Here is an 11,965-nt window from a genome sequence, read left to right on the forward strand (position 1 = left end):
ATTTTTAATATTATTTTGTGCAGTCATTACTTATTTTGATTTTCCTTGATATGCATCTCTGTAACTTTACTCATCATTTTATTCCTGATTTCAGTTCTTCTTCCTTATGTGCATTTTTCAGAAGTTTCTTTAGTGAGTGCATGAGTCTGCTTTAGTCAGCTCAGGCTTCCAGAACAGAACGCCACAGCCTGAGTGGCTTAAACAACAGAAAATTTTTCTTAATAATCCTGGAGGCCAGAAGTTCAAGATTAATGTGCCCTAAGAGTTGGTTTCTGGCAAGTCTTCTCTTCCTGGCTTGTAGATAGCTACCTCCCTACTGTGTTCTCACATATCCTCTCCCTGCACAGCGGAGAGAGAAAGCTCAAGTGTCTCTTCTTCTTTTTGTAAGGACGCCAATCCTATCCAATGAGGCCCCCACCCTTTATGATTTCATTGAATCTTTATTATCTCTTTAATGGTCATGTCTCCAAATACACCAAGGGTCAGGGCTTCTGCATATGCGTTTGGAGGGCAGGGCATTATTCAGTCTATAACAGTGAGGTATGTCGAAAACACCCTCAGTTTTAGTTGTCTTTTTAAAAGTATTTACTTGCGCTTTTTAAAATGAAAATTGAGCTGGATATAATATTTTAAGTTAATATTTATTTCTCTCAGCCCTTAAGGATTCTGTACTGTACAAACCAATTGCAATTTAGAATGAAATATGGCAACTGATAATTCTCTTCGAATTTTTGACCATTAATCCCCTCCTTTTAAATCTCTTTTTTAGTTTTTCTTTCTTTCTTTCTTTTTTTTTTTTTTTGAGATAGAGTCTGGCTCTGTCGCCCAGGCTGGGGTGCAGTGGCCGGATCTCAGCTCACTGCAAGCTCCGCCTCCCGGGTTTACGCCATTCTCCTGCCTCAGCCTCCCAAGTAGCTGGGACTACAGGCGCCGCCACCTCGCCCGGCTAGCTTTTTGTATTTTTCAGTAGAGACGGGGTTTCACCGTGTTAGCCAGGATGGTCTCGATCTCCTGACCTCGTGATCCACCCGACTTGGCCTCCCAAAGTGCTGGGATTACAGGCTTGAGCCACCGCGCCCGGCCTTAGTTTTTATTTCTTACAGTAAATTTTTTTTAAAAAAACCGATTGTTTTGAAATTTACATGCTGTTGTAAAAAATAATACAGAGTAATCCCTTATATCTTCTAGCTGGTTTCCCCTAATAATTATATTTTACATAATTATAGTGAAATATCACAACAGGAAATTGACATTGATACAGTCTATGAATCTTTGATTTCAGGTATTTTGCATTCAATCACGTGTTTGTGAATGGATTCCTTTTATGCAGTTTTAACATGCTTGTAGTTTCTATCAATCAACACAGCCAAAATGTAGAAGAGTTCTGTTCTAAGAACCACTCATGATAGATATGATTTAACAACCACAGACATCCACCTTAACCCCCCAGCAACTACTATTTTCTATTATTGTCTCTCAATCTTTATAATTTTGTTATTTCAAAAAATGTTATATCAACAGAATTAGAGGGCAATCAGAGGGCATCATCTTTTGAGACTGACTTTTTTTACTCAGCATATTGTTCTTCAGGTCCATCCAAGTTGCTGTGTATGTATCAGTAGTTTCTTCTTTTTCACTGTTGAGTAACATTCTATGGTGTGGATATTCCACAGTTAGTTCAACCATTCAACCTATGAAGGACATTTCGTTTGTTTCTAGTTTTGTGTTATTATAAAGTTGCTGTGAATATTTGTGTACAGGAATTTGTGTCAACATAGCTTGTCGTTTCTCTGGGATAAATGACCAAGAGTGCCTTACTTGACCATAATGATAAGTGCATGTTTACTTTTTCTAGAAACTGGTGTAGTCTTGTCTACAGTGTCTGAACGACTTTTTACATTGCTATTTTCCCTTATAGTTTGACTTTCAATGTTACTTTTAACGTATTCACTGCAGTCTTGTTATCTTTACTTCACAGTTAATTTGTGTTTTATTTCTGGCTTTTAAGTTTTCTCTCTTTGTCATTATGATGTAACCTATGAGTGGGTTTATATTTATTTATTGTGCTTAAGATTCATTTTGTGTCCTGCATATGAAAATTCATGTATAGTATATTACCAATTCTAGAAAATTTGTAGCCAATTCATATTTCACATCTCCTCTGAAATCTGTTAGCTATATATTTGATCTTCTTATTTTTTTTTCTCCTGCCTCTCTTATTTTTTTGTTAAAGAGTTCTCTGTACTTACCTGGTTTCTGCCAATGGCATACAATTGTTTATCTCTTGTCTGCTAATGGCTAAATGCATAACTTAAGGTAAAAAATCATCAAGAGACTGTTTTTGACAATGTTTACTGTTAAAAAGCTCAAGAAGTTTAAAATCAGTTCCTGACAAAAACAACAAAGGTGCCACATTACATTGTGAACCGTTCAGCTTTGAAAACATCTTGGTCATAAAGTCAAACAGGGAAATCAGCCAAAAACTAAGGTCACAAAAATTGATGACAGAATGAAAACAAGACATCTCTAGAGTAAAAATGATTTGATACTCTGATGCATGTTCGCAACTCCCTGTATTTTTTTAGTTTAAGATATACAATTAATTTTAATTTCCTCTTCTGAATCAGCTATAAACTTTGACGCTAGTTTTAATTTTATTTTTACTGCAAGTCTTTGACCGTAAGGTTTAGTAAAGTTTACATTTTGCCCAAATTAAATGTTCTATACTTTACCTAATTCATTAACATATCTTCTCTTTCAACTTAAATTTCCTATTTTACTGATTTTTTTCTCGTGCCTAAGTTGACAATTTATGGATAATTTAAGATATGCTTATATTCTGTACACATGTATTTTGGGGTAATTTTCAAACATATAGTCCTATAAAGAATGATCCAAAAAAACCTAAAACCCTATTTGAATACCAGATAATTTGTATACTTCTTAAAACATCATTTGAAATCTAATTTCCTAGAAGACAATGCACTCCTGTAGTATGAAAATATTCTATAGAACATAAGATTGAATACAGATGGCAAGTTGGGAGGACTTTGCTTTCAGGTTATCTCCCAAACAAATCAACTGGATTCCACAAATAAGTGAGAAATGCGAGGTTTGTATTTCTGTGCCTGGCCCATTTTGCTTAATGATCTCCAGTTCTGTGTTGTGGCAGATCACTGGATCTCATTCTTTCCTAGGGCTGGATAGTACTCCCCTGTGTACATGTATGACATTTTCTGTATCCATTCATCTGTTGATGGTCGCTTAGGTTACTCCCAAATCTTAACTATTATAAAGTGCTGCAACAAACATAGGAGTGCTGATATCTCTTTGATATTACCTTTCCTTTCTTTTGGGTATATACCCAGCAGTGGGACTGCTGAATAATCTAGTAGCTCAATTTTTAGTTTTTTTGAGGAACCTCCAAACTTTTCTCCATGGTGGTTTAATATGAAAGCAGGCTACTGTATGAAACAAACATAGCACTTCTGCAGACTTGAACTCCTAGATTTGACTCTTCTCCAGGGAAACAATTAGCATTGTCTAATGTCACATGAAGAAAGAGGTTTGTATCCTGTTCGCTCTGGGGCACAGTTCATAGTGATATGATAGCCCTAAATATTCCCTTCCTTGGATATACTTTCTTTTCATATTTCTAATGTAGCAGAGGAGTGTCTGCAAAGCCTTCCTATAGTCTTCTAAGTATGAGTTTGTCTCATGAAGAGTCGAGCTGGGAGGAATACAGAAAAAGAGTTTGCCTTAGCCCTGAGAATTGAAGAACCAGAAAGAGGAGCTATCATTTGGTATACATTTGAAGAAATAGAATATTTCCATAAGGCACTTGAAAGTTTTCTGTCACCCGAGGAGCTGCACAGAACTTACCCGAGAACCTAGTAAGTTTCAATGGTTATTGAAATGAATTCTCAAGTGTGGTCATTGCAATTCATGATTATATATCACTGAAGTATTTATGACTGAAAGGGGCATTTCACGTTTAAATTGGGTTTGCGCATTAACATTTTTCTGGGGAGAATGAAAGTAACGCTTCAAGTAATATTTCAAATTTCATCATAATATGCATCTTGGTGCAAAATGATATGTATATGTGTTCCAGTTGGAGAAAACAGACAAATCAGTTATGGGGTTCATTATTGAGGGATTCTGTAAATAAGTTTCAGATGCTCTAAAAATGAAAGTGATGAAGCAAACTTTCATTACAAACAATTGAGGAGATTAATATTTTTCTGGAATTTTATAATGCAATAATTCACATCTTCACTGAAAACAAACCGAATGACAATCTATTGCTAATGAGCAAGCAGGAAATAAAATGTTATACTATTAAAAATTACTCTGGAATAGAACAGAGAGCCCAGAAGTAAATCCAGAAATTTACCACTAACTGCTTTTTGACAAAGGTGCCAAGAACCCACAATGGAGAAATGACAGTCTCTTGAATAAATGGAGTTGAAAAAACTGGATATCCACATGCAGAAGAATGAAACTGGAACCTTATCTCATGCCAAATACAAAAATCAATTCAAAATAGATTAAAGACTTAAACATAAAACCTGAAACAGTAAAACTACTACAAGAAAACATGGAAGAAAAGCTTCATAACGTTGGTCTGGATAATGATGTTTTGGATATCTCCCCAAAAGCACAGATAACAAAGCAAAAATAAACAAATGGGGTCACATCAAACTTAAAACTTCCACCCAACAAAGGAAACAATCAACAGAGTGATGAGGCAACCTAGAGGATAGGAGAAAATATCTGCCAACTATACATCTGATAAGGGATTCATATCCAAAATATTTAAGGAACTCAAACCACTCAATAGCAAGAAAACATATAACCTGATTAAAAAATGGAAAAAACGACCTCAAACACACGCACACATACATACACATACACGTCCAGCAGGTAAAGGAAAAACTGTTCAACATCACTAATTATCAGGGAAGTGCAAATTGAAACTATAATAGGATATCACCTTATACCTGCTAGAATGGCTATTTTCAAAAGTAACAAGTGTTGGCAAGGATGTGGAGCAAAGGAAACACTCACACACTGTTGCTAGGGAAGTAAATTGGTACAGCCATCACAGAAAACAGTGAGGCATTTGCTCAAAAATTGAAAAGAGTACTACCATATGATCCAGCAATCCCATTGACACAGCAAGGTGGGAAGGGGGTCCCCAGAAAACCCCCAACCAACCTCTCCACTTTGTGGAGCCTCAGGAAGTTTGTGCCATTTGCAGTGGGGAGGAGCCTGGCCTCTCCTCTTCCTGTGTGGAACCTGAGATTCAAGCGGTGGGTGGGAGGGACTCTGGCCTAGCAGAGCCCCTGTTTCCCCCTTTTCTTCTTTTTCACCCAATAAAACCCTTCTTACTCACCATTCAAATTGTCTGTGAGCCTTAATTTACATGGCTATGGGACAAAGAACCCCATCTTTAGCTAAACTAAGGAAAAGTCCCACAACACCATTACTGGGTACATATCCAAAGGGAATGAAGTTAGTAAACCCAAAGAGATATCCTCACTCCCAGGTTTATCGCAGCACCATTCATAATAGACAAGACATGGAATCAACCTGTGTCCATCAAAAGATGAATGGATAAAGATAATGTGGTACATATATACAATGCAATACCATTCAGCCATAAAAAGAAGGAAATCCTGTTATGTGCAGCAATATAGATTAACCTGGAAGACAGTATGATAAGTGAAATAAGCTAGGCACAGAAAGGCAGATACGACCTGATCACAGAGGTAGAGAGTAGCGGTGGTTACTAGGGGCTTGGGTGGTTGGGGAGTGGGGTTTCGGAGGTGCTGGTCAACACTTCAGTTAGGAGAAATAAGTTCAAGTAATCTAATGACAACACAGTGACTACAGTTAATAATTTAGTGTGCTTGTGAAAAATAAGAGAGTAGATGTGAAGTGTTCTCATGACAAAAATATGTGAAGCGATGTATATGTGAATTAGCTAGATTTTGTCATTCCTCAATGTATTTATATTTCAAAACCTCCTGTTGTACATAGTAAATATACACAATTTTGTTTCTCAATTTTAAAAATAAATAAAAAGAAAATAAAATTACTCTCACAAAGAGATAGAGGATGTTATGCATAGGATAGAGCAGAGAAGAAAAAAATTTCTATTACAATAATCTTGAGAAAAAATAATTGTATCCCCCAAATGGACCAAAGTAAACACATATAAATAGCATAGCCTACTTCATGTGCTTAAATTGGAGGCTGAGCTATGTAAGAAATAGCTATATAATATTATAAAATAGACTGGACTTATGAAAATGTCAAAGACCTGTAAGCCAGCTCACATATTTGCCAGTATTCTGAGAAATAATGTTATTGGGCATTATGGCTACTGGCTTTTGCATACACAGTGGATGGCATTAGTGGAAAACTACAAATATGAAATTAATAATGTACAGAAGATTTTAAAGTATCTAAGAGTCATTAGCTGAACTACATTGACAGTCATCAAATTGTTTTTAAAATCTTACAGAAAAGTTTTTGTAGTGTTTATATTTAAATATGATTATAAAAAGAGGACTTAAATAATATTCTAAGTAATATGTATTTGACAGTAAACCTGAAACAATATTAAATGGCAGAATTTGTGCACTTCTGCCTTTAGTAAAATTTAAAAAGAGAAAATCAAATGCTTTAGCGAGCCCCAGGCACAGCTATTCGTGTATTTGATTCTGCTGAGATACCTGAAATAATGGCATGCCTTTCCTAAGATACATTACAATTCACTTTCCTGTATGCTGATTTGTGGCTAATAGATGTCTTCCACTGTCACAATGCCTAATGTGTATGTGTTTATTTACAAATTCATTGTCTTTTGGTCCCCACAACTCAGTGTGACATAGGTAGATCAATGGGATTTTTTAATGGTTGCTTTCATTTTTCTGATGAAAGAATTAATGCTCTTGAGATTGTGTGATTTGTGCAAGGTTATAAAGTAAGAACTGGAATCCTAGTTATAATATTTTATCTCCTAATTTAGTGTTCTTTCTATTTCATTCTATATTGAAAGTGTCTCAGAAAAATTAAAGATTCAGGATTTTTTTTCACATTTATAATACTTATAAGTATTCTGTTTTGACTTGGAAAGGAAAATAAATTTGGTCTTTCTCATATATGCAGTTGGCTCTCTGTGTCCATGGGTTCTGCATCCATGATTTCATCTAATCACAGATAGAAAATATTTGAAAAAAAAATGTGCCTGTGATGAACCATGTACAGACTTTTTTCTTATCATTATTCCCTAAACAAAACATTATAACAGCTATTTATAAAGCATTTACAATGTATTAGGTATTATAAATAATCCAGAGATGACTTAAAGTATGTGTGAGAATGTGTGTATGATATAGGTATTAATAGATGTTATATTACTATAACATTAATTATATTTATATATATTCGATTATTAATATAACATTTATATATAACGTTAATGTAACATTGTCTATCAGGGGTGTGAACATTTGTGAATTGTGTTGGTCGGTGGCGGGGGGTGTCCTCGAACAAACACTCCACAAATACTGAGAGGTGATCATATTTCCAAAATAAGTTACTATGAAGCTAGATTGTGAGAAGGAGAATAGTATGAACTAGAGAAGGAAGGGATATTTTTCCCCAAAGGAAACATGAGCCCATTTGATAGGCCTGATTTATAAAAACTTCTTTTAAAATGTTTAAGCTCACACAAATTTGTATCTTGCTGTTGCTGGAGTTCATATGTTAATTAATTAATTTATATTTAATTTTTTAACATATTGAAAGGAATATTGTAAAGGAGATCAATTGTGTGTCAGCCGTGTGAAGGACATGTGGAAATGTAAATTTTTGATTGTATTATTTTAAAAGTGTGTATTACAGTACAGGTGACTTTGAGTCTAAAGAATTACCTCACTCCATTTGTTCCAAAGTCCGGAAATGAAGACAACAGTGTTCCCAAGGTAAGATGCCCAGGCCAGTGGGCCATAGCTTCACCTACTGGACTGGCTAATTATCCTTAACCATGACACAGGGTCATGGTCATGTTCACAAGGGTGAACATCATTCAGCCAGATGAAAATGAGAAGGTCAATTTTTCTTTTTCTTTTTCTTTTTTTCAGAAATCATTTTCATGGTGACCTTGCTGACTGAGGGAACAGATTGGCTGGTATAGGATTTAGCAGTACTAGATTTCAAGACGGCCTGTCTGAGACACTCAAGTACACTGGACCAGCTCAGTTCTCAGACTTCTAGTGTTATCATAGCCACAGTGGCTGTCCTTCACAGTTTTTCCATAAGTGCTTGACAGGAAAGCTTATTTCCATTGCCACACAGCAAAACGTTTGTGTATTAACCAAGTGGTTTATGTTTTTAACTTTTGAATAAATACAATATGGAAATCAACGTTCTGGAAAAAATTACACAAGTTCTCGAGGCCTAGACTCAGTGAACAAGTGACTGTAAATAAGGAGTGATAAGGTCTCTTTACCTGGAGCTACTTGTGCTTCTTTCTCATGATTTACTCCAGCATTTTGTGGGCTCAAAATCCAGTGTGCCACAAAAGCTACATTGGTCTTTCTGCATAGAATAAAATTTGCAGAGAAAGATGGATTTTAAAAAGGTACTATATGGCTGGCAATTTCAAAAAGAAGAAAAATACAGAGGAACTACAAATCCAGATCCAGATGTTCTTTTTCTGTTTTGTTGTTGTTGTTGTTTTGTGTTTTTTTCAAACTTGTCATTTTCTTTCCACAGTTCAATTTTTTTTATTCTAATGGTTCTAATGATATTCTGTGTTCAATCCTGCTGCTGTAATTGTTCAGAGAATACATACATCATGCTCTATCAATGTAACTCATCAAGTTCATAGAAAGGCCATACTATACTAAGTGCTAGAAGAAACAACTGCTTTATTCAAGACAGTCTACAATACAAACTTGCCTATGGTTACTTCTCTGTCTTCTCCCTGACATGAAGATTTTGTTCTTTTAAAATTGTTTTCCCAAGCATTTCATGCATACTCCAAGATCCCTTTTCTTATTCATTAATTCAAAAAATATGAATAAAGTACTTAAAATATGCAAACCAATGAATAGAACACAGGAGAAAAAAAATTCTACCCACATGAAGGTGGCATTCTAGCGTGTCTGAAAAGAAACCAGGGGGAGATAGAAGATAAAATTAAGAAAATTAATACCTTCTATAATACTTCAGTAGCAGAGACTGCTACAGGGGATCTTAGAGCAGGGTAAGGGTACAGAGTGCTGCGATGGGAAGAATTCACAATTTTAAAGGGTGAGTCAGGGTACACCCCACTGAGAATGTGCCATTTGGACCAATACTTGAAGAAAGTGAATTCTACAAGACATCCCTAGTAGATTCATCTTCTGCCAGGTCATACATGTTACCTTATTCCCAGAATTATCTCAGGATTGCAAACTGTTTATAAACAGAATCTCTACAACCTCAGCACCTAGTATAATGCCCTGCTGAAAATAGTTGCAAACGTTTATTTACAGCCTTAATAAATTACTTGGGCACATATTTCTTTATATATTTTCAAATATATTTAGAGTTCAATTCCCTAGCACAAACTAAAGTGAGATAGTGAACATACATTTATAAACATTTTCAGTCCCCAAGACTTTTACCTGCTATCTGCCAAGAACTCTTAACAATCGCTTATGCAACATTTAATTAACTAGGACTTTATAAAAAGGAATTCTAATTTTTCTAGAATTTACTTATAAAGCACAATGAAGTGGTTTAGAATAATAATTTTAGAATTTTTGACAGTAGTCCAATTGTTCAAACTACGTAAATAGAAATTTGAAGTCCACTTGCTTTTATTTATTTTAACTATTTGATATCTCAGCCTCACATATACGGTGACTGCCCTAATTTTAATTAAAATATACCATTTTTCATTCATGCCAGATGCATATACTCCTAAATTCTGTTGGATTTAGTGCATACCTTTGTTCAAAAAACCAATAGTTTATTTTCTGGACAGTTTTTTTGTAAAAAAATTGAGCAGATAGTACAGAATTTCTGTATACCTCTCCCCACCATCTGTTCACAGTTTTTCTATTTGTTAACATCTTGCATTGGTGTGATATGTATGTTACAATTGATGAAGCAATATTAATACATTACTATTAACTAAAGTCCAGAAGTTACAATAGGGTTCATTTTTGTGTTGTACAATTGTATGTAATATCATGCATCCAGTATTACAGTATCATACAGAAGAATTTGCTTCTCTGAGAATCCCGTTATTCTGCTCCATCTTTTCATCTGTCTTTCCCTCCCTCTAAATCACTGGGCAACCATTGATCTTTTTACTGTCTTTATAGTTTTATCTTTTCCAAAATGTCATAATTTGAATCATAGAATGTGTAGCTTTTTCAAACTGGCTTCTTTCACTTATTATCAGGCATTTAACATTCCCACATGTCTTTTCATGACTTGATTGCTAACCTCTTTTGATGGCTGAATATTATTCCATTATGTATATATACCATAGTTTACCTATTCGCCTGTTGAGGATATTTTGGTTGCTTCCAGATTTTGGCAATTATGACTAAAGCTGCTATAAACCTTCATGTGGGGATTTTCATGTAGATATGTTTTCAACGCATCTGGTTAAATACCTACTAGCACGATTGCTGGATAATACATTAAGATGATGCTTAATTTTGTAATAAACTACCAGACTGTCTTCCAAAGTGACTGTACTGCTTTACATTCCCACCAGTAGTGAATGAGAGTTCCCACTGCTCTGCATCTGTGCTAGCACTTGGATTAGTCAGGGTTTTGTATCTTAGCCATTCTAATAGGTGAGTAATGGAACTTTATTGTTGTTGTTGTTGTTGTTTAATTTGTAGTTCATCAAGACATATTATGCTGAGCATATTTCCATATGCCAATTTGCCATCTTTATATCTTCTTTAATGAAGTCTATTTAGATCTTTTGCCCATTTTTGTTTATTTTATTATTATGTTTTAATAATTATTTATGCATTTTGAATAAGTCTTTTTTTCTGATATGAGTTTTGTAAATATTTTCTTGAGGTCTGTGACTTGACTTTTCACCTCTAGCAATGTATTTGCACAGCAGAACTCTTTAATCTTAGTGAAGTCCAACTTAATCTTTTTTATGGAGCCTACTTTTAGTGTTGTATCTAAAAACTCATCACCGAACCCAAGAACACCTAGATTTTTTTAATGTTATCTTTTTAGAAGATTTTTGGTTGCATTTTACATTTAGGTATACAATCAATTTTGAGTTAATTTCTGTTTAAAATATAAGCTGTATGTCTAGATTCATTTTTTTTGCATGTGGATGTCCTGTTGTTCCAGCATACTTACCATTCGCCCAGCAATTTAACCTTTAGGTGTCTAACCAAGAGAAATGAAAACATACAAAAGTCACACAAAGGCTTAAACATGAATGCTTACAGAATTAGTCATGTTATACAAAAACTAAGGATATGCATCTATCAACCAGTAAATGGAGAAAAAATATCATGAGAGAAGCTTTGAGGAGTGATGGAACTGTTATAAAACTGTATTGGGTGATGAATACATAACCACAAATCTACAAAAACTGATTTATATGTATACTTGAGATAGATAAATTAGTAACACATGAATTAGACCTCAATAATGCTACCAGTAATATACTATCCAAGAATACACAGGAAGTAAATCTCCCTAAATTTTTTATTCAATGGTGACTAAATTTATTATAGTAATTTATCTGCAAATGGAGGGCAATGCAATCGGTGAGGAATGATAGAGAACTTGTTAAATACTGTTAGGTTCTAGTAAATTGCATTTCTCAACCTGATTAATGAGTATATGAGTGTTGATTTAAAAAATAAGTGTTTGTGTGTACTTCAAAATTTTTATTTTTAACATAAAAATA

The sequence above is a fragment of the Macaca mulatta genome, chromosome 4, assembly GCF_049350105.2.
Source record: "Macaca mulatta isolate MMU2019108-1 chromosome 4, T2T-MMU8v2.0, whole genome shotgun sequence".
Taxonomy (NCBI): Eukaryota; Metazoa; Chordata; class Mammalia; order Primates; family Cercopithecidae; genus Macaca; species Macaca mulatta.